Source organism: Equus przewalskii, chromosome 15 (genome assembly GCF_037783145.1).
Source record: "Equus przewalskii isolate Varuska chromosome 15, EquPr2, whole genome shotgun sequence".
NCBI classification, from domain to species: domain Eukaryota; kingdom Metazoa; phylum Chordata; class Mammalia; order Perissodactyla; family Equidae; genus Equus; species Equus przewalskii.
Genome location: NC_091845.1, coordinates 59784747 through 59790746, shown reverse-complemented (window position 1 = coordinate 59790746; position 6000 = coordinate 59784747).

Sequence of the window (6000 nt, the reverse complement as noted above, 5' to 3'; positions counted from 1 at the left end):
TTTTCATAATTGTCACAACTTGGAAGCAATCAAGATGTCCCTCAGTAGGTGAATGGATAAGTAAACTGTGTTTCATCCAGACAACGGCATATTAATCAGAGCTAAAAAGAAATGAACTATCAAGCCATAAAAAGACACGGAGGAACCTTAAATGCATATTACTAAATGAAAGAAGCCAATCTGAAAAGGCTTTATATTGTATGATTCTAACTATATGACATCCTGGAAAAGGTAAAATTATGGAGAAAATGAAAGGACTGATGGTTGCCAGAGGTTAGAGGGGTGAGAGGGAGCATAAAAGATTTTTAGGGCAGTGAAACTGCTCTGTATCATACCATAATGACGGATACATGTCATTATACATTTGCCCAAACCCAGAGAACGTACACCAGTCAGAAGGTAATGAACCTCAATGTAAAATATGGACTTTGAGTGACAATAACGTGTCAGTGTAGGGTCATCAATTGTAACAAATGTACTACTCTGTTGGGGGATTTTGATAGTTGGGGAGGCTGTGCATATGTGGGGGCAAGAGGTATATGGGAAATCTCTGTAGCTTTTGCTCAATTTTGCTGTGAGCCTAAAATTGCTCTAAAAAATAGTCTATTTAAAAAAAAGAAAAGAAAAAGAAATCCTGTACCTATTAGCAATCACTCACCAGTCACTCTCTGTGACCAGCAGTCACTGGTAACCAATAATTTACTTTCAGTCTTCCTGTATTTGTCTCTTCTGGGCCTTTCACATAAACTGAACTGTACAGTATGAGCCCTTGGTATCTTTTTTGGTTAATTTAGCATAATGTTTTGAAAGTTCATCCGTGTTATAGCATGTATTACTAGTTTATTTCCTTTCATGGCTGTATATTGTTTTATTGTATGGAAATACTACATTTTGTTGATCCATTCCTCAGTTTATGGACATTTGGATTTGTTTCCACTTTTTCGCTATTATGAATAATGCTTCCCAAAAAACTCATGTACACATGTTTGTGTGAGCATATGTTTTGTGTTCTCTTGGGTACCTATCTGGGGATGGAATTGCTGACTCATTTGGTAACTCAGTGTTAACATTTTAAGGAACTTTCAAACTGTTTTTCACAGTGGATGCACCATTGTACGTCCTCATCAACAGTACCTGAGGCTTCCAGTTTCTCCACATCCTCATCAACACTTGCTGTTGTCCGTCTTTTAAAAGTTCTTTTTATAGTCATCCTAGTGGATGTTAAAGTGGTATCTCATTGTGGTTTTGATTTGCATTTCCCTGATGACTAATGACATTGAGCATCTTTTTATGTTTTTATTGGCCATTTGCATATCTTCTTTGGAAAAACATCTACTGAAATCTTTTGCCAATTTTTAAATTTGATTATTCATCTTTTTTCTGTTGCGTTGTAAGAGTTATTTATATCTTCTAGATACAAAACCTTATCAGAAAAATGATTGAAAATATTGTTTCTCGTTCTATGGGTTATCTTTTCAATTTTTGATAGTGTCCTTTGATGCTTGAAAGTATTCAGTTTTGACGAAGTCCAATTTATCCGTTTATTCTTTTGTCACCTGTGCTTTTAATATCATATTTAAGAAACCATTGCTCAATCAAAAGTGAAAAATATTTACTTCTGAGTTTTCTTCTAAACAGCTTTATGGTTTTAGCACTTATATTTAGATCTTTGATCCATTTTGAGTTAAATTTTGTATACGGTGTGTGGTAGGGGTCTAACCTCATTCTTTTGCATGTGGATATCCAGTTGTACAATTTGTTGAAAAAATTATTCTTTCCTCATTGAGTGGTCTTGGCACTCTTGTCAAAAATCAATTGACCATAAATGTACGGATTTATTTCTGGACTCTGTTTTCCAATACATTAATCCAGATGTCTAGCCTTATGCTGGCACTACATAGCCTTGACTATTGTAGCTTTGTAATATAGCTTTGAAATAGGGAAATGGGAGTCCCCTAACTTGTTCTTCTCGTTCAAGATTGTGTTGACTATTCTGGGTCCCTTGCATTTCCAGATTAATTTTAGGATCAGCTTGTCAATTTTGGCAAAAAAAGGCAGCTGGGATGTCTGTACTCTAAACCACAGAACCATATTTAAGATTATTTAGTACCATAGAAAAATGCCTACAATCTGACTGTGTTCCATGAATATAAGATTGTATTACACTCAGATATGCATGGGCATGAATTAAAAGTTAAAGTAAAATGACTGTTATTAGGAAGATGGGATTATGCAGTGTCTTCCTTTTCCTTCCATAATTTTTTAATGTTTTAATGCTATTTTATAAGAAGTAAAACACACTTGAAGTTTTTGAGGGAAGGATTTATTTCTGAACTCCTTATAGCGCCTGGCATATTGCATTGCCCATGGTAGGCACTTAGCAAATATTTCTTGGAATGAGTTTTGTATTGCTCATTTGCAGATGAAAAAAATGAGTTAATTTGTATTGCATGTAGCTCAAAGTTGCTCTTTCAAAACAACTATTCAATCCAGCTAAATTAAACAAAAAAAGGAAATTTTTGCATACAAATTTCCATGTGTCAATTATATTAGAGGCATAGTAGACCCTTCATAAATACTGATTTTTTCAGTAGATTCTCATTTTCCCTCATCACTATTATTGATTCCCTGAAAACTGAGCCTTTAAAAAAATTGTTTGAAATGTCAGGAAAGATTTTTTTTCAAGTGGACAATGTGAGCTAGATCTTAGGATTTCCTTTCAAAAAAAATTCTAATCTTTGGGAGATTAGTAACTGAACCTCTTTGTGAGATGTTGAAGTCTAAGGGTCTGGTCAATGAATAAACTTTGGCGACCTAAATTATTCTTGGAAAGCTTTTCTTGGATAATAATATGACACTAATTGACACCCTAAAAACTTATATCAATGGAGGAGAAGGGTAATTGTGGGTTGCTCACAGGTAGTGGACTGATCTTCCCATCCTTAAGGAAAGCAGGTAAGGGTTACTGGGGAAGTGAGACAGAAGAGGAAAACAGCTATCTTCATGACATTCTAGTCATACCACAAACCACTCCACTTTCACTTCCATGATTGATGATGCGACTGAAAACCCTCCATGGGATGACTATGCTTTCTTGAATCTCAAAGTGTAGACCATTCATTATGCTGTATTTTTCTATTCTGACCTGATATTGATGCCCACTGTGTTTAAGGAATAATATTTATCACACTGTGTTTCAGCACAGCACATACTGTGTATCTTATCTTAGAGTCATGGTCCAAGTGGGAAATGGAGCAAGTGAGGTCTGCGAATAGAATCAGACTAGAAGGCAAGTTACGGAGCTCCAGACAGGAAGGAGGAAGAGAGAGAACACTTGAGTTGAACCCTCCTGCTGGGACCATGCAGAGCATTCCAAATGCTGGTGAAAACTAACAGTGGGCTCCTGCCATCTGCATGGTGGCAAAATGACAGTGTCTGCAAAACCAGATCTTCCCAGCTTCAAAATTATCCTCTGAATCAGTTCCAACTGATAGTCATAACAATTTCCCCAAGTGTTGAACCCACGTACATATAACCAGAGCCAAACATTCTAACCAAAATAAAAACAAACTATTTTTATAGATATTTTAAAGGAAATTACAAATGAAAAGGAGAGGAAACCATCCTGTGCATATTTCTAAGCTAGTGCTTTTCCTTAAAAGAAAGCAACAGAATTAGACCTACACATGGTGTTTAACCGTATATAATCATATTATAGCTTTTCCTTTGTGCCTTGCCTGGTCAATATTTCCAACAATTCAGGGCATATGATAATCAGGCACGACGTGTCTTCTGGCAGTGGACGAACTCTGCCCGGCCACAGCCACGCCCGTAAACACTAGCATGGAGCCTCACCTAAGGTAGAGGAAGTTACTTGAGGACACATTATGGGAGGCAGCCAGGAGAAGGAAGCAATTCCAAATATAACCAATTTATTGTACAAACTGAAGTGTAAACATGAAACTATTACATTTTTCTCAAACCACTGGTTCCATGCGCATACGTCAAATCTCTCTTCCTCACCAGAGAGAAAACCCCTTAACAAGATCTTGAACAGGTTCCACAACTTCTGGCTCGCTTTCCATTATTCACTGTCACTTACTGAAAATCCATCAAGTTTAAATTTCCAGTTTTATCTCCAGTTCAGAGCTCTCTCTTTCTGATCACAGGCCAGTCTAGGGTCTAAGGAGCCTTCACTGGGAGGGGGCATGGCTTGTGCTTATTTCTCTTCTTAAGGCAGCACCCAGGATTTGAGGAGAGCCAATGATTGGTTTTGGGATCTCTCTTTTCCTTTCATTTTTCAAGGTGTAATCCCTTCTCTGGTCTTAAGGGCTTGGAGGGGGAGAGGAAGGGCAAATTCTCAACATCTAACTGCCTTATGTGGGTTGTCACAGCTTCTCTGGCTAAGATGGGCTGGTCATCCGTACGTTCTCAGGCTGAGCATTCAAATGATGGCTTTCACAGGCAGCAGTGTTAAGACGACACTGCAAGTCGACCTACAGCTCAGCTCCCTGACATGACTTGAGGTTGTCCCAGTCTCCTCACTGCCCTCCCCCACCACCCAACCCCACGGAACATCCCATAGCTGCTTGCTGCTGAGCTTCTCTTTCCCACGGTTGACCCTTTTTGGTAGGATTTCAGCCACTCAGCTCCTGCCTGGGGCCCAAATGGGAAACTCAGATATTGAAGCATATGAAGTCATCGCTCAGCTCAGATACTCTCAAATCCTTTTTACTATTTCCGTATGGCATCCCATCTCCTCCACATTTCTGAGTTCCGTTGCTTTCTACAGCTAGCAACCTTGACTTTTCTTTGAGGGACTGCCCTCAAGCTACTGAAGCCTACCAAAGTGCCAAGGAGTTTATTTCCCCTGGGAGCTTGTTAACCAATAAACTGTCCAGCAAAGGAATATGAATGCCCAGCTCTCTTAACTCAGTTTAGGACAATTTGGAGGCTTAAACTCCAGAGCTTTCCTGCAGAGTCAGGCCAAGTCCTGCTCATTGTGGAACTTTGGGGACCTTGTTTGGCTTCCTCCTCTTTCCTATTCTGCTCTATCCTATTCCCTTAGTGGTTTCCCCTGGGAGCACTTTCTTAATAAATCACTTGCACATAAACCCTCCCTCAGGGCCTGCTCCTTGGGAACCTGACCTAAGAAATCTATCCTTGACATGCAGTTGGATAAGAATGGAGCTCTGCCACCATTGCCCCTGTGATAGTTAATTTTATGTGTCAACTACACTGAATCACTAGATGCCCAGATTTCTGGTTAAAAACTATTTCTAGGTGTGTCTGTGAAGGTTCTTCTGGAAGCGATTAACATTGAATTTATCAAATTAGAATCAATCGAATTAGAATAGGTGGACTGAGCAGAGCACATGGCCTTCCCCAGCATGAGTGGCATCATTCCATCCCTTGAGAGCCTGACTAGGACAAAAAGGTGGAGGAACAGAGAACTCAGCCTCTCTCTGCCTAACTGCTTGAGTCGGGACATCAACATCCTGCCTTCAGTGTCCCTAGTTCTCAGAACTTCAGACTCTGACTAGAATCTACACCATCAGTTCACCAGCTCTCAGGCCTTCGAACTACATTACTGGCTTTCCCAGGTCTCCAGGTTGGAGATGGGAGATGGTGGGACTTAGCCTCCATAATCATGTGAGTCAATACCTTACAATAAATCTCTTTCTATATATCTATGTCTCTATATATCTCCTATTGGTTCTGTGTCTCTGGAGAACCCTGACTTCATACACATCCCACCTTTACTCCGCCATCTCTTTCCAATTTTCTTTTTGATTAACTTCTAAGGCCTGAGTAGCAGTAATGTTTCTATCCTTCCTTCTTGCCTCCCTCCCTTTTTCCCTTCCATCCTTCCTTCATTCCCCCCTCCCTTCCTTCCTCTTCTCCTCCCTTTCTTCCTTTCTTTTCTACCTTGATTCTTTCTTTGTCCTTCCTATGCTATCTCCCAACTAGAATAAACCCTGTGATGCCAGATTTCTAGTC